The sequence below is a fragment of the Falco naumanni genome, chromosome 3 (assembly GCF_017639655.2).
Source record: "Falco naumanni isolate bFalNau1 chromosome 3, bFalNau1.pat, whole genome shotgun sequence".
NCBI lineage: Eukaryota > Metazoa > Chordata > Aves > Falconiformes > Falconidae > Falco > Falco naumanni.
In genome coordinates, this window is record NC_054056.1 from 97805807 (window position 1) to 97829500 (window position 23694).

The following is a 23694-nucleotide window of genomic DNA, read 5'->3' on the forward strand; positions in this document are numbered from 1 at the left end:
TTTAAACAGAAAAAAAAACCAAACCAAAACAAACCCCAAACAAACTTTCCCTTGTACTCTATTTTGTTTAAGACAGGATAATATTCTAGTTTATAAACCCTGAAGGTTATATGTACTTCCAATATAATATTGAGTAATTGGCTGTCATAAAGAAACATAGACTATGATACGGTAAGACAAATATTTCTAGCTAACATTAATTATTAGTCATATGTATTGTAATGTAAAATGTAGTGTAGTATGTAAAATTACATATACCTTATTTTTTTTAGTATATAAAATACATGTACTATTGAAAATATACATATACAATAAGTGTTTACAGTATAAGCACTTTCAGCTAGATTTTAACCTTACAGTCCTCAGTTCTACTTTGTTATATCGCCTGTGCTAACTGATGTTACTTCTGTAAAGATCAGCTGATAGGTATATGTCTCTTAGAGCAACTTGATTTATCAGCTCAATATAGATTTCCCTGTAATGAGGGCCAGAGAGTTGTGAATCTGTGTGAATGGACTGAAATCTGTGACAATTCTGGTGACATTTAGAATGCAAAGCATTTCAATTTTGCAATAATTCTACTAAATATAATTAGTGCAATGTCAGGATGGCAGATCAGAGTATTATACCATGTTTGGCCTATCCACATTTCATTAACTTTTATAAATATTTGCCAATCTTTGTTCAACATCCAGGAAATCAAATAAGTGTTCAACTATATACTGATAAGGATCTCTCCCAAACTCCTCCTTTATCTTGTGAGCATTTATGTTGCTCAGAAATCTCATGTTTAGAAGTAATAAACACAAAAAACCATAACAAAAGCAAGCAAAGCTGGAATATGTGCTTGTGCTATTCTCTCATGTGATTTATCAATAGGACTACAACTGAGATGTTTCCTGTAGTTACAAAGGTACATATAAGGAGTGGTAATGGTCTGTCAATGGTAAGACCTGGTCAATGCTGACCTGTGTTATAATGGAGATTGAACAGGGTGGCCTGAAGGACCTTTTGGACCTTGAAGGCTTAGGAATATACTTAAGATCTGGGTATTATGGCTCTGTGTCCCAGGTCTGCTACAAACTTTCTCTGGAACTTTGGACAAGTTACTTGAACTGTCATTCATCACAACTTTCCATGTGTAGAAGGAGATAAAAACTGTTTTTTTGTTTGGTTGGTTGACTTAGTTTGTTTTTCCTATAGATATGAAGCAAAAATAACCCAGGGTAACTTAATTAGCATAGATGGAGGTTTCAGGAAAAGCCATCATTTTCCATGCCAGTCAAGCCAAAAGCCTTAAATTGATGTGAAAGTTTGAATTTTTACACTTTTTGCTTTGAAAGTATTGCCAGGAGCAGTGGCTAATGAATACAAGGAAAGGTATTTTTAATCCATCATTATTATTTCATATACATGGAGGATCTTAAAACTTAGGAAACATTTACTCTGCTGAATTTATTACTGGTTTTGGTCTCTTAAAAAAAAACAAACAAACCCAAACTTGGATGGATCCCAGGGTTTCAGTCTAACTTTTGACACTTAAAGAGACTAAATCAAGAATCTAACTGATGCAGGACCATCTGCAGGCAGGGTCAAGCTGGAGAGTCAGTAGGTTTCCAGCATCACATTAGACCTGAATTGTCTTTAGGTTTACCCCTTTCTTCCTACTTAGCAAAGTACAGCAAATAGGCAGTCTGAATCCAGACCTCAGGGTTCATCTTCTCACTCTAAAGGGGCTGTTAAAATTTTCACTCTTTTTCACAGCAGTTCATGATGCTTATTTACTTCAAAAAATGTATTGCAGAAACTGCAAAGCAAATCAATACATGATGGAAATAGCATCAGAAAAATGAAGAAAGCTCCATCTGCCAATTAAAAAGAAAAGCTTTATTCTTTCTGTTGTATCACCATGCTGATGGCTGGAACTTTTCTCCAGTTGCAGATATACCATAGGAAAACTTCTTGTAGAAAACAAATAGTTTATTGGCATATCAGGCAGTTTATCAAATGTGCAAGTACAATTGTTCTGCCATTCATATAGGCATATGTCTGGCTGCTCTTAGCATCAGTTGTTTTTAACTGGCTTCTGAGATGCAGAAGACTCATAATGCACACATAAACCCACATATGAAGTTTGGCTCATGTAATTAATTGAGAAAATTATCTAGGAAATGAATGTGAAGCTCTGTTTTTGATATTCTGTTTGTTGGTGCCTTAATTCCCTCCATTATGTTTATACCTCAGTATTCTCCTTCCCTATCTCCCAGCCTGGGTACAGCTGTAAAGCTGTGACAAGCAGTCATTCCCTCTGCCACCCCGTACAGGGAAGTGTTCCCGGAGAGCTACAGCCCTCAGAAGGACTTGTGCCTGGCTCCATTCCTTTTTTTTAAAAAAAAAAAAGAAAAAAAAGGCCAACACCCAGATATATTAAAATTATTTGATATTTACTTAAACTGTAAGAAATATATTCTGAAGTAACTGCCCTGTTTATGGCCTTTCTTTGCAGTATGGTAAAGGATTTGATATTTGATGTTCAGAAAATTCTGATTTCTCACCTCAAGTTAAATGCCTCTTCTGAGGCATCTGTTGTAAATGACTTGAAATAATAACTGCTTTTATTTTTTTTAAATAAAGCTTTTCCCACTCATCTATTCATTCCTTTCCTAATTTTATGTTATCTTTTATTTCAGTGTTCTCTTTCCTCTCTTTCCTTCCTAAAGCTTTCCATTTCAGATAGCTCTTCTCTTTGTTCAGTTCCTCTTTGTTCTGTTCCTGCTTCCAGGCTGATGCTGGGGAAACAAGCAGATCTTTGGGACTCTTTATTCTCCAACCACTCTCAGTCCTCAGGCCAAAAGCTCTGTAGATCTGTTAATATCTCTCGCTTCTGCAATCACAGCTTGTTTGTCCTTAGCTCTGATGTGTTACATCCTTGGAGCTGCCTTGTCTCACTGAGGCAGAAATCCACCTGAGTTTTTCTGAGAAATGGATACATTTCAGAGGCTACATCAATTCAGATATGAACACGGTTTTGTTTGTTTATTCTAATTTACAGGGTCTCCAATATAATTCTGATTTCTAGATTTTTTTGGGAAGCTCTTTTAAGCAATAGTCACCTCAATTTTATGAAGAAAAGTAATTAGCAATACTATACTGTGGCTCTCCCCCGGATTAAAGTGAATGAAATAAAGAAGCTCTATAACATACCTTAAAATTACAAGACACTTTTTTATGCCATCTCCCATCCTTTCCCAGTTCTGCTAATTGGTTAGATACTTAAAATGAAATGACTTGAGAGAACAGACTTTCTAACAGTTCACTATAGGCTGATACTTGCTCCCTAATCAAGTCTGAGAGTGTGTGGGGTTTTTTCTCCCCATCATTTCTGCTGTTCTTTGTATCTCACTGTTTACATCAGGTCCATCAGCAAGTGGACCATCATCTATATTACATGGTTTTATTCCTTCATTCTTCATCTTTCATGAAGTTCCATATTGTTTCCTGCTCAGCTGTAGTTGCACAGCAGGCAGCTCCCTTGGCACTCAAATTTACACTTGCTCTTTAAATACCTCTGCCTATCTCTGTCTTTAAATCTTTTTCTCTCTCATTTGCTTAATGATTAGTCAAAAGGCCAAGAACTAGTCTTTTATCAGTTGGTTCACCAGACACATTCCTCAGAGCAAGGGCTCCAGAAGAAATAGGTTTAAGTCTCAGCCTCTGGGACCCTACCACAAGCCTGAGGAGTGGAAAGGGCTCTAAGTCCCGGGAATGCATTGCAGACTGGATGGACTTTGTCATGGCACCCAATACATGTTGTGGAAACTCTTTAAACAACTCAGGCACTTATTTTCTTAAAGTAATTCATTGGAAAGGCAAGGTAATATTTAGATTTTGGGCTGCTTTTTTTCATGATGAAATTAAACCTTTATTTTGTGTCATGTTTTATAGAAATATTGGTAACAAAAGAAAGCAACATTTACTGCTGCTGTCCACTCTGAAAGCATAACTAGAATTTGGAAATATGCTGGTTGTAGTGAGTACAAATACTAACTATCAAACTGGACCGCTTGTATTTGTTTGACTGATTTCATTGATGCTGCATTAATTTAGATAGGAATGATCTATACTGATTTACTTATGTGACTTAAATATCTGATCCAATATGTGGCCCAAATTAAGTTAAATAGCTCCTTTTAGATCTCTTTATCTGTATGTTTTCAATTAAATCACATTGCTTGCAAATCTTATAAAAGGATTGAGTCTGTCTGTTTTCAGTCAAATCAGGCCTTTGGAAGTAATATACATTACAGCTTCCCTCCAACCTGATTTATAGGTTCACAGCGAACATCTTTTTCCAGAACTGACAAATGGATTTTCACCAAAAAAGAATAAAAGAAAAAGAGAAAAAAGACATCAGCAGCCCTCTAAGGAACAAAAATTATTTTTTATTGGTAATTTGTAATATTTTTACCTAAAGAAAAAAATAATCTTTGGGTTTGTTTGTCTGTTTTTACTTCAGAAAAAGTAGGTTTATTTCTGTAATAAATTACCCACTAGGCATCATGTATTGTCCATTTCTTTCTGTGTGTTAGAGGTCTTTCCCAAGACCTTGAAAGCTTCATTTTTGGCTTCAAGAAGGTAGAACATGCCTGACCGATTACTCCCTCTGCACTGCAATAGTACCACTGTCTGAAAAGAAATTCCTTGGTATTCTTCTTCCTTTAGGATATACAGGCATCTTTACTTTTCCTTTAGGACATTTTTGAGACTTCTATAACTGATCTAACTCTTTAAGATTGTATAACACTTTTATAGAGGGGATAAACAAAATAAACATTGCCAACACCCTGGAATTTCTGACTGGAGCTTTGGATAATACTGGGTGCAATGAGTTGACAAAAACCCACTCTTCCAAACCTTCCTAATGGTAAACCATTATAGGGAAGATTATAGGAATTATTTTTCCAAGCAAACACTACTCCAACAAATACGAATCATAGAATCATTTATGTTGGAAAAGATCATTGAGTCCAACGACTAACCTAACACTGCCAAGTCCACCACTAAACCATGTCCCTAACCACCACATCTGTGTGTTTTTTAAATGCCTCCATGGATGGTGACTCAACCACCTCCATGGGCAGCCTGGCCCAAAGCCTGACAACTTTTTTTGTGAAGAAATTTTTCCTAATATCTAATCTAAACCTCCCTTGGTGCAACTTGAGGTCATTTCCTCTTGTCCTGTCGCTAGTTACCTGGGAGAAGAGACTGACCCTCACCTGCCTACAGCCTCCTGTCAGGTAGTTGTAGAAAGCAGTAAGATCCCAACCAACTTTCCTCTTCTCCAGACTTAATAACCCCAGTTCCCTCAGCTGCTCCTCATAAGACTTGTTCTCTGAAGCCATCACCACCTTCATTGCCCTTCTTTAGACACACTCTAGAACCTTTATGTAGGTCTTAAAGTGAGGGGACCAAAACTGAACACAGTATTGGAGGTGCTGCCTCACCAATACCAAATACAGGGGGACAATCACTTCCCTAGTCCTGCTGGCCACATTGTTTCTGATACAAGCCAGGACGCTATTGGCTTTCCTGGCCACCTGGGCACACTGCTGGCTCATGCTTAGCCAGCTGCTAACTAATACCCCCAGGTAAAGAGTTTTCAATATCTGACTTAAAGACACTAAAGTTCAGACCACTGCAATTACCTAAAGTGCAAAGCACTATATTGTGGACAAATACAGAATTACAGAATTATAGAATGGTTATGATTGGAAGGGACCTTAACGATCATCTAGTTCCAACCCCCTGCTATGGGCAGGGACACCTTCCACTAGACCAGGTTGCTCAAAGTCCCATCCAGCCTGGCCTTCAACACTTCCAGGGATGGGGCATCCACAGCTTCTCTGGGAAACCTCTTCCAGTGTCTTGCCACTCTCACAATAAATAATTTCTTCCTCATATCTAATCTAAATGTTCCATTTTTCAGCTTAAATGTATTCCCCCTTGCCCTATCACTGCACACCCTTGTAAAAAAAGTCCCTCTGCAGCTTCCATATAAGCCTTTTTAGGTACTGGAAGGCTGTAATTAAGGTCTCCATGGAGCCTTTTCTTCTCCAGGTTGAACCTCAACTCCCTTAGCCTGTCTTCATAGGAGAGGTGCTCGAGCACTCTTCATCACCTTCGTGGCCCTCCTCTGGACTCGCTCCATCAGGTCTGCTTATTCTGAAGGCCTCAGAAATGAACACTTCATGCTTAGACAGAGTTAAACTGAATAACAGAAATGGTCCCTTTATGGACCCTAGGATTATTTTACAATAAAAGATGTCCCAGTCTCAGACATACAATACCCATTGTTGTAAATGTGATATTATTGAATTAGAAAAAATACTGTTCAGTCCCAGGTGCAGCAATGATAATAATCTGGCACTAAAACTATTGAATTTAGCTGTTTGACAGCATTAAAATCTATTTTTCAGATTAGATATAGGACTAATCTGAAAAATAATGATGTGTTTGTATCTAACTCCAAATACATAAGAAAGTTCACCTTGAGGCCACTTTGCAGTATTATGTAGCTAAAAAATAAAAAAAACCCACCAAAAAAGATAATTTTTAGCATAATAATCCTTCAACTAAATAAGAATAAAAATATTAGTTTGGGGTTTATTTATTTTTTATTTTTCTACAATCTAGAATTTTAATTTCTATCTAGTTTATAAAGAAATATAGCAAAAAATTAAATTATTGGAGTAAAATAGAAATAAATAAAATAAATGACATTTTTATTTTAGGAAGAAAAGAAAAAGCAGTTTTAGGATCATTTCTTCAAGGACTGACACATTGTGTTTTAATACAATTTCACCTTTTACTTTCTTGAAGTAGGATGGGACCACTCAGCTAGACCATTGGCTCTGCTGTCCCTGAAGGATTGACATAATTTAAAAAACTAAAATGACTGAATTTATAATTAAAAATTAGTGTATAAAGAACAGATGACTATTTCATTTTTAATTACTTAACTGCAACAATAAGACTGCTCATGGCATAACATGCAATTCAGTATCTTTTATAAATGTTCTCCATTAAAAGACTATGAATGAGAAAAGATTAATTTGTCCAAGAGACAGAACTCATGATATTGGAATATTGTGGAATTTAAGAATGATTCACAGAGCTGAACTAATGGTGGTTTTAACACTACAGTGTTATTAATGTGTAAACTACATGCTAATGAGAAGTAATAATTATTTTTCAAAAGTTAACTCATGAAAATTCTAGAAAAAATAAGCAAATGAATCTTCACTTTATTTTCTCATGACATATTAGTCATCTTCATGATGTTTGCCTGCAGCAATCAGTTTTTAATGTTCAAATGTTGTGCAGTCGGAACTGTACAAACCTGCATAAGAACTTAGGAAGTGTTCTGGGCTGGCGGTGTGATTCCTCTAACCCAGTATTATGTCTCTGATGGGGGCAGAAGGTGACGTTGTTTAGGGAGAGCACAAAAGACTGGACTCTTCCTGATGGCCTGACTCCTCCTGCTGCACGTGCAACTAGAAGGGATGTAGCTGGGCTGCTAGTGGGTACATGTCTCATCCAGACCTTCCACCCTGTGTTTATGGATAGTCCATACATTTACTTCATCCTTTTTGAGCTGGCCGCTGCTGTTTGCCACTCATGGCAGCAGGTTACAGAGGTTCCCTACTCACCATGCTATTTTAAAGTTACCTCCTCATTTTCTCAAGTGCCCCCAACTCCCGTGCTGTGGGATTTGATAAATTATAGTAGATTTTATTTCAGCTTCTTTTTAAGAGTGTTGACCATGTGTCCCTACAGTTGTGTCCTCTGCAAACTGAGTCATCCCAGCCCTTTCTGGTTCTCTTTTCTCAGGTACCTGCTCCAACCCTTTGATCATTGTTGTTGCTGTTGTTGTTGCTTCTCTAACACCATTACATATGTTTTGAGGTGCAGGGATGAGAATTGTACACAATAGCACAGATGTGAGAACACCAAATTTTCCATAGTGGAAAAATTACACCCTCTGTGGTGTTGTCAGTGCCTTTCTCAACTGCCTGTGTTTCCCTGCTGTCTTATCAGGGACAGAAGCCAGAGTCACTGCACTGCAGTTCCCAGAGCCCCCTTCAGCCCTCTGTGTACATGGGAGTTGCATAGGAACCTCCCAGTAATCTGGCACAATGGCAGTTTGCAATGGCAGGGTACACACTTTGGCTAGCAGATTTGCAATTTCATATCTGAGTCACTTAGGTCTTAAATAAATACCATCCAGTTATGGGGATTTATGCCATTTTTGTTTTGTTTTATAATTCCTGTATATCTGAGTTGTCTAGTCCCTCTTACCTATCTGCTAAAAAAAAAAATTAAAAAAAAAAATGCATTGCATGGAGGAATCTGTCCAACAGATCAATTAAAATCTGCACAAATCCTTGAGCTTCCATGCTAAAGCCTCATCATGCCTGAGCAAACCCTTAAAAAGTTTGTAGTCCGGCATTGTCCTTAATAAGCTTTTTTTGCTTTTGATGTATTTAAAGAATTTATTACTAAGTTTGAGGATCCTTTCCAAGGTGTTCTTCCATTTCTTTTTCAGCTCTCTTAATTTCCTGTTTGCATTTGACTTGTCGAATTTTTCAGACCTTCCTTTTCTCATCCTTAGCAATAGGCTACCCTTTTTCTTGAACTGATGTATTTATCCAGTTGTTATACAAAATAAAACACTTGTGTTTCTGTCCAGAGGCTCACTGACATTGCTTTGTCTTCAGAAAATATACTGTAATGGGTATTTTTTTCTCTTTTCTCATATTTAAATATTTGATCCATCAGCTTCTACAAACACGGAATCTGAATTTTATCTTCTACAGAACCATTTCCTTAGCTCTAAATGTTTACTTCTGGGTGCAATTTGGGCGTTCTAGATTAGGGACACCAGGCATGCAATGTAAAGTTTGGATGTGAAGACACTGTACTGGATCTCATCACATTATTTGTCATGTCATTATTTGAAGCACCCATTTAACCCTTCCTCTGAAGAAAACAGTTTATGTGTTGTTAGTTTAGGGGTCAGCAAGGGGCAAACACAGCTTATGTTGGTAGGTTTCTGGCCTTCAAAAGCTAGAAAAAAATAATGTACAACTTTTTTATTTTGCTTCTTTTTCTACCAAAGAGATAATTGTTGGAGGTGCTCTAATCAACCCTATGAGTGATTTCACATTCTTTATCTGTACATGCTGATACATATGCTCCCCTGGGATCAGCTTGGCTGCCCGTCCACAGTCATTAGAGGAGTAAGTGCAGTTACTAAGAAGAATGAGTCAGCCAAGGGAAAGGCAGCTGGAGGCTTTGGAAAGTGTACCTTAGGCTACCAACGGGAATCACGGAGCTATGAGACAGCTTAGCAAATGAACCATAAATTAATTATTTTTCCTCTAGTCATCAACAAAAACAATCAAAGTTGTGGGTTTGCATCTTATCAGAGCTAAGAGGAAGTTTAAAATGGCTTTGATTTTGTGTGAACTACATTTAATTCAGATATGTATCTAAACACACAGCTGTGGGTTTTCTTTCCAGTGCCAGTACAGCTGTTGCCCTTTGGGGAGTCATGGTTTGCTTAGAAATGATCTCTTTGCTCCCCTGAATGTGAAGCAACATGGTCTTAGTGGTTTGGACTGACGGATAACAAGGATGGAGTTCAATGAAAAGCTAAGCATCCCTTTGAAAGGCGTGTGGGGTGGGTGGGCTGGAAGGGGTCCAGCGGGATGCAGGGGGGTGGGCATTGCCTTAAAGTTTACCTCCTTCCCTCTTTGAGAAAACCTGAGCTGGACTGTCTTCAGGGGAAACTCTAGATACCTTCAAGGGTATCTGCCTATCTAAAGTCAGCTGTAAGTACAGCTGCAAAGCTGACATCCTAGAGGTGGAGGATCACACCTTTCAGTCTCTGCGGCTCAGCAGTCACCTGGGTATCAGCAGCTGAATGAAGTGGATTCTTTTGGCTCTAAGTGATACCTAAAAGCCAGAGGACTACCAGAGGCCCATTAGGCACAGTGGCCCGTGTGGACAGAAGCCTTCTGGCCACTCATCTTCTGTGATACTTCAAGAGATGCTGCTTGGTATCACACACTCAGACTGCACATTTTCAGATAAAACTTTGCCTCCGTTGACTGACATTTGGTTCAGCAGGCATGACATACTAAGCTTTTACTATCTGAGAAAAAGAAATAGCTGAAATTATTTGAAAGCAACATCAAAGAATCACCAAGTCAACAACAACAACAACAACAACATCTTTAATACTTACCAAATCTTCGATTATGAACCTTTCCACGTGGCTGGTAAGATAATTGCCCAAAGCAGAGAGGGCAGTGACTGCTATCACTCACCATCTCTGATGCTGTTGAAAGAAGCCGGACAATACTTGCCAGCAATACTCTGGGGGATGAATTGGCAAGTGAATTATTAGTCTTTTATTTTCTGGCCAAGCGGGAAGAGAATACTTACTTTAAAGAGATCAATATTGATAAATGCTGATTTCACACTGAAGTTGTTTCAGAGTTTAGGACATTAAAGACGAGAAAAAATATATTCATTAAAAATACACAGTGAATCATATGAAACTACTGAAGATAGAAAACAGAACAATATACTACATGCAGGAGAAGTAGCTGTTATCCATTTGAAATATAGGGTTTTTTCCTCCCATAATCACATACTCAATGGTTTAACTTTCTTCAAAGTTTAATGTGTATAATATTTTAGTTTTGAAAATAATATTGCTTCCCATCCCTGTTTGCAAAACAGGCTTATAAAATATAGAACAGAAAAAGGCAATACTTCTCAATCATTCCTGTAAATAATCAGTTTTTATTTTGTACCTTGAGATTTGTTTTCATACACACTAGGCTTTATACAAAGTACCAAGTCTATGCTTTGTTTCAAACTTCATGGCTTACATGTACTGGACTCTTGACCAAATTCTTTTTTCATTTACATTTAAATTTTTTTATTGATTTTTACTGAGGCCTCATCTAAGCCTATGAAGCTAAATACCTAATGAAATATGATCAAATGCCCTGATCAACAATTAAAATATAATTAATTCAGATTTCAACATATGATATTATTTGAAAAGATGTATGACTTCTGTTGGTGCAATTTCCTGCCTGATGTAATGATAAGATTTGGAAAAAAATGGAACAGGAAGACCGAAATTTATTTTGGTGGCATCCAGAAAAGTCTTTCCTGGGTTAACTGTTAATAAAGCTGACTAGAGCTAATTTTGGTAGAAAAGCAAATTTAAATGATGGTATGGTATCAAACTCCTCCATCTTTATAGGAGTTTGAATTTACAATTTTAAATTGAGCTAATCTCCATTCTGGGGACATTCTAAAATGAACCTTTGTGGAATATACCACAGTTTGGGCATTTGTAGGATAGTGAGAGCAACAGAATGAAGTTTAGTCCTTCTTCAATAACTGTATATTTTGTTGCACAGCAACAACATATGTAGAGGCTGTATTTCAATTATGAGATTCAAAACGTATTCACTAACATGAACAACAGCTGTCAGAAATAAGCTTAGGTAATTAAATGAAACCTCTGAAAAAAACATATTATGGCAAGGTACCTGATAAAGAATGTTGGAAATAAAATGAGAGACAAGGTTCAATATTTAATATTATGGTAAGCTGTGTACAGTCACTGGTCTTCAATTAATTTTTAGAAAGCTGAACTACAATGAAGGAATAAAAATCTAGACCAAAAAATGTATTAATCACAAACTATCAAAGCTTTTTAATGCACCAGATTTAAATAATTACTGTACAGCACAGTGCAAGACCATCCATTCTGTGGACAGCATCATTATAAAGATTGTTTTGAAGAAAATACACGTTTAATCACTGGTGTATCTAGCTGCGAAATGAGATCCATTACCAACATACAGGTACATGTTTCTTTTACTGCAGGGAGGACACAGCTGACCTATGATATAAAGATATTGCCACAAAGAGATATACTTCAAGTGTCTCTCAGCAGAGCATAATATCACAGACTTGTAAACTGGGTAGTAAACAGTAAAATGTTATCCCATACTAAGCAGCTCTCTTAAGATGAGTCTTTTTTGTGTTAATATGGAGTGATTGCTGAAAACGACCACTTTCCTCTACTTTCCCTTCTAAAAGGAGGCCGATCATAAAAACACATTGCTATTATTTGGAATCTGTCTTTTTAAATTTTTTTCTTCCTCGCAGGAGCACAGCTTTTTGGGGATCTGATAAAAACACGCATTTTTCTTTTTCTCCCAAAAGCCACCCCACAAAAATATTGTAAAAGGAAGAGGATGATAAACTGTTTCAATTCTGTGCACTTACAGGTCTTGCTATACAGGTTAATGGTGGGTCAAGATACCTACTCATGCATGACTGTTCCAGCAAACTGCCATATTCAGGCGAAGGATGTTGGAGTAGAGGCTTGAGATTAAACCCCAGCGAAGGCACCAAAGGCACTGTTTTCAGATAACAGCAGTGAATGTAGACTTAATTCAATTGTCAAATGCAGACTACATATTGCAAGAAGTAGGGTAAGTTGGCTTGATAGAGCACCTTGTTTGTCACCTTGATTTTTTCAGTTCCTGATGTGGCTGCAATATGTCTCAGAGGTGTTGCATATCTACAGCAATGCTATATGGTAACAAAGATCTTGTTGCAGGCTGCAAGCTACTCATCTGAACTCCTCTGATTTGCAAAGTTTCAGAAGATTGACTTGGACAGCTGATACTTCATTTAATGTACGGCAATGCCAGTTAATAAGCACTTTTGCTGTTTTTCTAGTCACACAACTTAAGAACGAATCAGTCATGGATGGAAGCTTCCTCTTTTCCGAAATGTGGTCCTTTGGGTGGGACAACAAAAAAGGAGCTTTCACTGATGATGCCTAATCTGTGTACTTTGTAGAGGCCTAGACTCCTCTGACTTACATGATAAATGTTATCTACATGGCACCTTCATTTTTAAAGGAATGAAAGTTTTAAAAAAATTCAATATGTCTCATGACCTTTAAATCTCTTAAATAACCACTGTACAGCTACTAGGAAATTTTTATAACTATAATGTTCCTGAGTAAGACATTTAAATACAATTACATGTAACAGAGCATTTATTAATGCAAACCCCAATTTTATAAATCATGATGAACTCTATCTACATATATTAGAAATATTTTTCTTTAAAAACTCAGGTTAACAAGCAGAGGCACAGAAAATTTTTCTTTATGTGAAGGTCATTTAAAGCAGCTTTGCTGGGTCTTGGAGCTGTGTGGAGGATAAAACAGATTCTGATAATCTAAATGTAGTTGTCAAAAATTATATACTATTTTTCTACTCTATAAATCGTGCTTATTTTCAGTTTACAGAAACAGGCTGAAGATAATTTGATGGAATGTTTATATTACTACAGTGGTTTAATCAGGACCATATTTAAAAAATACTGTTCAACAATTTGCAGCATGTGAATTTAAAAAGACCTGTGCTCTGAAGAAGAACACACGGACTTAGTTTTCATTGTCGTTAATATATTTGGAACATTTATCTTCTGGAGACAGTCTATAAAAGAAAAATGGAAAATTGTTTTTAATTTTAGTACTATCTGTAATTCTCCTCCCTTTAAATGAATAGCCTTCTTACCACCATCTAAGATGAACTGATTTCTTTCTGATTTTTTCTTGAAATGCCCTTACTGAATTTGTATTATTATTGTTCCCTTTCCAAAAGTGCCTATTCTTCTTTTTTTAAACAAACAAACAAACAAACAAACAAAAACCCCCTTATATCTGAGCTGGTTTGTATTTGTCTGACTTAGTCTCTGAACTTTTAACAAGTCTCATGTGCAAAGAAACCGCTTTTCTTCTCAGATGCATCCTCTCTAGAGCTGTCTGCTGACCTGCTGGACTTTGAACAGCAATTAGAAGAACTGCCTAAATAGAGAACCTTCAGAGTTTTGACCCTGCATGCATTTCAACCAATTGGTGTGATTTGTTCAGGATATTCTTAAGGACAGCACTGACACTAACATGTAGGACACCTGCTGTCCTTGAGTTCAAATGGCCACCAGTGCTGCAGTAAGTCTCCAAAGAATGCTGGCTTAGTGATTAATTAATCAAATAACAGCCCCCCTGTACTGCTCTTTTATATCCTTTCAATGTATTTGGTAAGGAGATGCACAAACTAAATGATTATACTTCGTGATCTGCAAAGGTGTAATATTCTTGAACAGTCCACATCTCATCCATCTCTGCTGCTGTATCTTCTGCAGTGTGTTTGGTCGTGGAGCTCTTAGTGCATGTGTCGTTGTTTAACCCCAGCTGGCAACCAAGCCCTATGCAGCCACTCACTCACACACACACACACGGTGGGGTGGGGGAGACAATCAGAGGGCTAAAAGTGAGAAAACTTGTGCGTTGAGATAAAGAGTTTTACAGGTAAAGCAAATGCCACTTGCCCAGGCAAAGCAATCCAAGGAATTCACTCTCCACCTCCCACGGGCAGGCAGGTGTTCAGCCATTGCCAGGACAGCTGGGCTTCATCACACAGAATGATTGTTTGGGAAGACGAACATCATAACTCTGAACATCCCCCCTTTCCTCCTTCTTCCCCCAGTTTTATATTCTGAGTATGGCATTATATGGTATGGAATATCCCTTTAGTCAGTTGGGGTCAGTTCTCCTGCCTGTGTCCCTTCCCAGCTCCTTGCGCCCCCCAGCCCACTCACTGGTGGAATGGGGTGAGAAGAAAAGCCCTTGGCTCTGCGCAAGCACTGCTCAGCAGCAACGAAACCATCCCTCTATTATCAACAGTCTTTTGATCACAAATCCAAAACATAGCCCATAGTAGCTATTATGAAGAGAATTAACTCTATCCCAGCCAAAACCACCACAGCATGTTAAGATCTTTCTCTATGGCTGCTTACCAGAACCCTAATTTGGTATCATTGATTCAGGTTGTTTTCCAGCCACTACGCTAGTTTTCATTTTGCTATTTTGTCAAACTTTCACTGTTTGCATTAGTTCTGCCCCCACTGGAAAATGCATTTTGTTTCCTATTTTAAAGATATTTTTAACTAATATTAAGATGCTTTTCATTCTTTTCCACACCATCAATACTAAACAGGTAAGACATCAATTAATTCCAAACCTGCTGGGCACATTCCTCATTTGATCTGATTAATTATTTTCTTTTACTCACAGTCTTTGTTCCAGTTTTAATTCACTAAGTGAATTGGGTGGATTTTTTCTGTGCCCAAGTATTCATTACTCCCTTGTCTCAGAACAGAAAATAAAAATGTCTTAACCAAGCTTAGCATAGAAAATAGTCATGTGCAATTAAAATGAGAAGCTTCTTCAATTATTGAAGAAAATATAAAAAGAAAAGTGACATTTATGGTACAGGTAGATGTAAAAAGAAATCCTGTGCCTTTGAAACTGCCAGTATCTCAAATGAAGGAAAAGCTGCTAAAATATCTGCACACTTCAGAGTAGATTTAATGAACACGTAAAAATTCATCTAAATGTTCAGTGCAGAAGTTACAGCTGCCTTGGGGCACTTGTAACTTCTGCAACTTCTTTTTACAATGTGCATTAACCTTTTGTAATGAATACATATATCTAATTGTGTCCTGTAAATCCCCTGGCCATATCCTGCTTGCTGGTTTGTTGGTCTTTCTTGTTAGGTCTTGTTTCCTTACCCTTTCAAAGGAGACAAATATTTGTGATTTACTACGGAAATAACCTGTGTAGGTTGAAGAAAATACATCATCTGCCTATTTTGCCCTGCATTTACCCTAATTATTTGCAATATAAATTTATTTATAGTCTGTGTTACATTCTTATATCCCTGGAACTACATTCATTAGAATAGGTTATTGACAAATATAAAATTCAGTAATGAAAACAATAGTCAATAGATGAGTATAAAACCAGATATACTTGCTCAGGATTGACATAATCAATGCTTACTGTAATATTTCAGGTTATAAGACTTTTAACCTTTCCCTTTAAAAAGAAATGTAGGTGTTTTTTTGGTTAGTTGTTGCAAAGAAATATGACTGGTGTAATAGGCAATGCTATATATTTATTTATTTTCAATGTTTCTTGACAACTGTGGAATGCTATAGTAAAACTTCATACAACAGCTTAGTGGTTTCAATGAAAAGTAGTCAGGCCATTTTGAGGCTCTCTGAAAAAAATGTAAAACCTCTTCAAAAGAGTTTTTCAGTTAGTTGAATATGTATATATGATGGACAAAAGATCATATACTCTATGTTTCATTTGTAAAATTAATAGTTAATTAAAAAAAGATTCTATTCTAAAATGGGAGTGGTAAAATGAGTATGAAGGGGCTTATGCCGTTGGGAAGTTGGAAATAATTTGAAAACTGGGTCTGTTATTAGACTCACTAATAACTCCACTGTTATTTCTACATTTTTAACTCATAAATAATGTGAGTTTCAGGACCATCAGGTATAATTAGATTTTTTGAGATTAATTCCTTTTAATCATTGGTTACATACCTTCAATTGGGATGTCATGTTTCCTCTTACCTTTAAAACAATGAATCTGAAGTAAGAAACCATGAAACAATAGTCAATAGGACATATGAATAGAACAGCACTTTATATTCCCTGCTTCATTTATTTCTTCCCCTTTCCTGCAAACTTTCTGCCTGATCTGGGTTGAAATAATAGTTCATTTATTTCTCTGGTTCTTTTTCTGGTATTAGATTTTGAGTTTGGGCTAGATCTGTATGATCATTGGCATCACCCCAGAGTCTATGCAAACCTCTGAGGGTACAAAAGAGGAGGAATTTTCAAAGAGTCTGATGCTGTTCAGAGTATCATTTGGTTTCTGATAGCTACCAAGAAACATTTTTATTTTTGTCTTTATCAACACAAGCATACTGAGATTTAAATAATGTCATATATTTGCATTGTGATGGTGGATTGGAGCTCCACTCATGGTTGAGTAGGTTTTCTATAAACCCAGAACAAAAGGGATGACCAAGACTGTGGTAAAGATGGAAAATTCTACAGAAACTTTTTTTTTTTTTTTTTTTTTTTTTTACTTTTGAACTAATTTTGTGCATAATTTTAAGAACATAAAATGATAAGTTTCAAGTAAAAGTATACTGCGTCTGGCTGGGAAAGAGTTAATATTCTTCATAGCAGCCTGTGTGATGCAGTGATTTGTATTTCTGAATAAACGGCATTAATTACGGGAGAGTTGTGGCTATTGCTGAGCCATGCTTGCATAGTGTCAAGGTTTTCTTTTTTCCTACCCTGCCCCCACAGCAAGTGAGCCAGGGGTGGGCAGAAGGCTGGGAGGGGACACAGCTGGAACAGCTGATCCCCACAGACCAAAGGGATATCCTGTACCATATGATGCTGTGCTCAGCAATAAAATTTCAGGGAAAGGAGAAAGAAGCAGGGACATTCAGGAGTTATGGTCTCTGATTTCCCAAGCAACCATTATGGGTGCTGAGGCCCTGCTTTTCTGGAGATAGGCAAGCACCTGGCCTGGCAATGGGAAATAGTCAATGAATTCCTTGGTTTTGCTTTTATTGTGCTTTATCTCAGCCCACAAGCTTTCTTGCTTTTGCCTGTCCATTCTCTCCCCCATCCCCCTGGGGGGAGTGAACAAGTGGCTTGGTGGGGTCTTAGCTACCAGCCAGTGTCAGCCCACCACAACAACCAAGTAAATTTTAATGAATGAGACTGTAACACCTATATACTGAAAACAGATTTTTTAATGGAATGCTGTAATTATAAACTCCATCATGCCCAGGCAGAACTCTGCCTTCTGACTTCCCTGACCAAATAAATACTACAAAATTATTTAAAACTAACATAAAACTACATCATCACCTACTGACAGAAATGATCTGCAATGACAGCTATAATAATTGCAAGAAAAATAGCCCATTTCCCAATCTGAGCTGAGATAAAAGCAAAGTTTTCAGGTGAAATTTACTTTCCTGATATCTTTTCCATGGAGTATATGACAGGTTTTTTCTTCATGGTTTGATCTTTGCTGTCATTTTCACAGTTTTAAATATATTGCTTATTGAGTTAAACATTTTTTCCTTTGCTGCTTACTAATTTTAGCCAAGATTTTACTACATTTAAGTAGAAATCCAGTAAAGCAGGCAGAAAGGAAAGTTCATGAAATAATATTAATGCTGCATCTTAAAAAAAAAAAAAAGAAAGAAAAACAATACTCAGCTGCCTAAAGCATTCTTCTGCAACTGTTTCTTATACAGTAGTTGGAATACAACTTCTGTTGTTGATATTGCAGGGTTGCTTGTATTGTAATTACGAAGCTTTCCATAGCAGGCTTGCTGGAACGCTTGCGTGGATAGATATCATAAAGAATTTATACTGAGGTGTTAAGAAGTGATTTGAGAATCCCATTAAAAGAAATGGCCTTAATCATCCACAATAACGTTGTATTAATTATTAATAGAGCTAATCAGTAGTCTGAAATTGCTCACATCAAATATTAATTATAGGGGTAAGTTGAATTACTATTATTTGTGACAGGCATACAATCCCTACTTCTCAATACCTTTATAGTGTTATTATTTACCTGCCAAAAGAGATGAGAAACATCTTAATAGTTCTTTGTAAAAAAAATGCTTGAAAATATCAACTTCAGAGGTTTTTTTTACTTTCAAAACCTACTTATTAGCTATCAGGTAATATTATGGGAAAGGCAGCAAACTGTTGGGAGGTTTCAAAAAGATCTCTTTTAATACAAGGATTTGTGATATTCCCAATTCAGGCTTCGTGCAAGCTGACAGACAAACTACCTTTCTGACATTCTACATGGATTTGACGTGCATGTTTTCTATTCAGCAGTGGCTGATCTTGTGTTACTTTGTGTGTACCTGGTACTTTTGCTTTACCTGACAAACCAGAAGTGTTCAGCCATCTGGAAGCGTGCTTTTTTAAGTCTGGGGTAGTGATGCTTACCAACTTGCATGTGGTTGTCCATGAAACGCAGAGCAGTGGTGTGATACTGCCTTAGAGTCACATCTTACCAAAGTCCCATCTGATTTGTCACTGGTGAGGCTAAGTTGTGCTTGCCAGGGAACACAAACAGAAACTTTTATTGTTGCTTGTTTTTTTGTGAAATGTAGGACAGGTGAAGGAATATAACTTGATATCCACATAAGAACTGGTAGGTTTTCCTCATTCTAATAAAATTTGAAAGGATTTGCTGAAGCAGAAACTTAACAAATATGTTAACAACATAAAGCAGAAAATTTTTTTGTGGGTATCAAATGTATATCAACATTAATATTTAAATATACAAAAAATATCCTTGTGGCATGTCTATAATAGCAATTTTAACATGTATAATTCTGCTTATAAATTATAAACATGGCATATATTAAATTGAAATTAACCATATATATTAAGCTCTGAGCAACAACTCTGGTTGTTGATGCTTTATGGCTTAATTCTACAGAAGATAAATACTATAATAATTATTGTGGGCATAATCTAATGGTCACTGAAATGAATAGGATGATTCCAATGATTTTCAATGGCTTTTGGAGTCTGTAGGAACCCTGTAACTAAGTATGCCTGTACTCAATTTGATGATACTACAAACCTGTGCAAGTGTTTAGAGGATCAGATTTTAAATGTACAGGCACGAAAAAAGGTTGGAGATAGGAAAGCAATTTTTACTGCTAGCACACTTTTATTAATTTTTCAATCTAAATGATTGTTCAATATAGTGCACGGTTGGAAAAGTGGAGTAATTGAACACAGACAAAAAGTTAATAACATTGGAATCTACATATTTCTAAAATTCATAATATTACTTGTTACATAACATGAAAAAAACAAAGCAATGAACGAGTCAGGTATACTATTGAAGATCTAAATTTGTGAAGTTTTTCATCAATTGTATGATCTTGTAAAACCATAAATGCGGAGTTCTTATTTCAGAAATAAAATTAATAATGTTGACCTAATAATACAAAAGTCTGTTAGATTTACCTTCAAGCTGAATTTACAAATGTCAAGGTTGTTAATATTGAACACCTTTGATTTAGAGAATGTTATCAATAACATGGTATTTTTCTTGTGTCTATCTTTAACAGATCTATGTTTTGTAATCCTGACTAGATAGGCTATAATAATATAGATAGAGAGATACTGATTTTATACATATATGTAAAATAAAGGTGAATTTTCCCAGTTTAATTATACTGTTCTTCCAGGAGAAGAAAACAATCCTCAAATTAAAGCAAACTATTGAGTCAAGTATAAGGCAACTTTGAATCTAAGGTGATCTGAGGCACTGAGGCACTGTGCTTTGTATGACCCCTGCATGGTCTGCTGTGTCACGCACTTATCAAGGGACAAAAATTGATATGCAATGGTTAGGAATTGGCAAGCAGTTGTGTAAAAGGACCTGAAAAAGTAATCAGAAGCTGAAAGAAATGGAGCAGTATCTTCTTATCCCATTCCACTGTTTTCCTTTGCTTTTGTTTACGTGCATGTTCCTAAATAAAGCACATCAGGTGTTGACATGAATAATTCATAAAAGGTGATCTGGATACCAATTTAGTTGTATTGCAAGTAATCATATAAAAATATGAATGAATTTCTACAGCTGTTATGTATGTGTTGTGTCTGTATAATCAAATTCCATAATCAGAGAAAAATTGGAACAATTATGTAAAACATGCTGAGAAAAATGAAGGTAAAAATGAAAAAAATAACTCAGTAGCAACAGAGCTTCTGAAGTAGGATTTAAAAAAGTAGCTGCCAAACCATTCACAGGTAACTATTGTAAAGCATCGTAAATATTTTGTCAACCTCAAGACAGCGCTGAAACACAGAAAGTAGAAGCTGAAAGAATAACTTTCTTTTTAGAAATACAAAAGCAAAAATTTTCAGGTTTAAGGGTGGAAGCAGAAATTCAGATTAAGACAAAATGTGCTTGCTCACTGATGTCACTGCATTTTAAGCTGGCAAAATGGAGTCCATGAACAAAGTTACTACTGACTGACTTGTGAACATCCAGCATGAACCCCCTAAACCCAGTCCAGCCGTGGGGAAGGCATCAGCTCAGTCCCTGAGGAGCTGCTAAGGGAAAACTAAAGGTTGAGATAAGTCCCAGACCTGTTTCAGTCCAAGCAACAAGTGGTTGACAGATGCTTATTGGGAAAGGGATATACACACTGAATGAAAAAAATAATTCAACCAATACCAAACAAGTTGTCTTTGATTAGACCTTTTGCTGTCTAAGGCTAACATTTTAAATGCACCCGTATTAAACCAGTGATTTTTTCTTATTAGTTCTGGGCACTTCTTATCAACATTAAATCAAAATAAATAGCATGACATAGTAGAGAAGTCAAAGAACCAAAATATTTTAATGGTAAGACTTTGCAATACGTCCTAGAGGATTTCCAAATCATCACAGAAGTCATTCATCAACATGTTTTGTCTCCTTACAGTTTGAGTCCTTGTCCACTGAATATGAGTATCTGTAAAAGCCAAAAGTCAGCTTTCACACCTGAACAAAGCTATCCAATTTTATCACCTAGTCCCAGGCTGGATGTGGACTTTTGTGGCACTTCAACAGTTGTATTGTTTCTAGGTTGTCTTAATTTTCTTGCTGTGTTAATCAGCTTCCATGCCTCCTGACTTGCAGCTCTACCATTTTCCGAGGCTGCTCTGCAACCCATACTAGATGACCAGGCTCTAGTGGGCACAGACATCCAAACAAATGAAAGATATCACAGCTGTATGTGATTTATTTACACAGTTCAGAGAAGACAAGTCTATGCACGCAAGAGAAGTGCTAGAAGCTGCAGGCAGAGCTAAGTACCTGCTCCTTGTCTGGATGGTTCTCTGCAGAAATCTGCAGAATATCTGGATAGTTATCCATTGTAAATGATATCCCAAAAGAGGAAGAACTTCTTCGAAATTGGAAAACTACCTCCTCTAACTCAAAAAGGAGAATGCTTTCGATGAGGAACTGAGACCAGATATTCTACATTATTAGAGAGTACCCCAAGCATCAGGCTGCAGAAATGTTTTTACATAATCCCTCTGGCCACAAGAAAAATTTGTATAATTTGCAGAAGCTAGAACAGCTCCAGAAGGTGTGACTGACAGAGATGCTGCACAAATATTCTGAATTCTGAGGGCAGAGTGCTATTTTGGAATCTGGAGCCTTTAGTTCCTAAATCTTGGCTTTGAAAAAAAAAACACAAAAACCCACAGTGAAAAAAAAAACCCAAATCCTGAGCAATAGAGAAGACTTAGTACCACAAGAGAGCTCTGACCACTGCATAGCCATTAATTTGTTTTGGCTTTCCTCTGTAAATTTCCTTTTTAGTGAGGAAAACAACACTTTTAAAACTAAAAATGCCTAATTTTTATGAATTTGAACTAAATATTTTTATGTGGTGTAATAACAGAAACTTTAATAATAGAAAAACTTTTTGACTTCCCTGGATATTAGATGTTTTGTGATTTAATATTTTTTTTATTTGACAGTATAATAAAAAATCAATTCTCCCTACATTTCCATCTCTGTGGCTGCAATGGCTAGTGTTACTAGCAATAAATGTGTTTTCCTTTCATAACTTGCTATCTTAGCTTTCTATCCTGGTAACCATATATCCTGTTCACAGCAGATCACCCTCACTCTCTCCTACACAAGTCACAGGACCGACTACTTAATTACTTAATTAATAATTCCTATCTGACTCATTTCATAACTTAATTAATTTTTTGCCAGCTTAATTAATCAATTCTTCAATGGCTTGTCTACTGATCAGATTAAGTGCTGGACTAATTTTGAGTTGCTTTACCTACTGGTCTAATTTTCCTCTATTAAAAAAAATTCTTAATTAATTTCTTTACCATGTAATCTGTATAATTCACTCCTGAATTATTTCCTTGCTTCCTACAGTTTTACCCACCAAACTGGACTTTGAACTCACTGGAATATAAAAAAAGAAAAAAAATAAAATTAAAGACCATGTATTTATAGCTCTAGTTATACTTCGCAGAATTTAGAAATAGAGAAAAATAGAACAGTAAAGTAAACTGGGGGATGAAGAACCTTTTTCTTTGCTGACAACTAAACAAAACAACTGCGGTCACATGGTAGGCTCTGCACAAGGATACCTCCTGTCACTAACATGTGCTGCTCTGCAGATGTAGACACAATGGACTGAAGTCTCAAGCCCTGTCCAGGTCTGAGGCTTTAGGTGCACCACTGCTGGTCTAGTTTCTCCTCAATGTGGAGGTAAGATCAAGTTTTCAGTTAAATGCCAAGAGATCCAGTTTATTTTTGAAAACCAGAAAGGAAGAAAAATCCATAACATTCCTACAGATTCTGTGTGTCTGTTTCAGCAGTGCAGCATTATGACATCTTTCCTTAATATCCAACATACGTTTTCTGCAGATTAGCTTAACAACTGCTTGTTTTTTTCAGCATTGTCAGTAGAGAAAAAATTACCATCATCCTCTTTCTACCAGCATTTTTCATGGTATACTGCTTATCATATCCACACTTAACTGTCTCTTTGCTAAGACTAAAGGAACAGGCAGTTTTAATCTTCCTTTGCAGGCAGGCCATAATTTATCTTTTAGCATTCT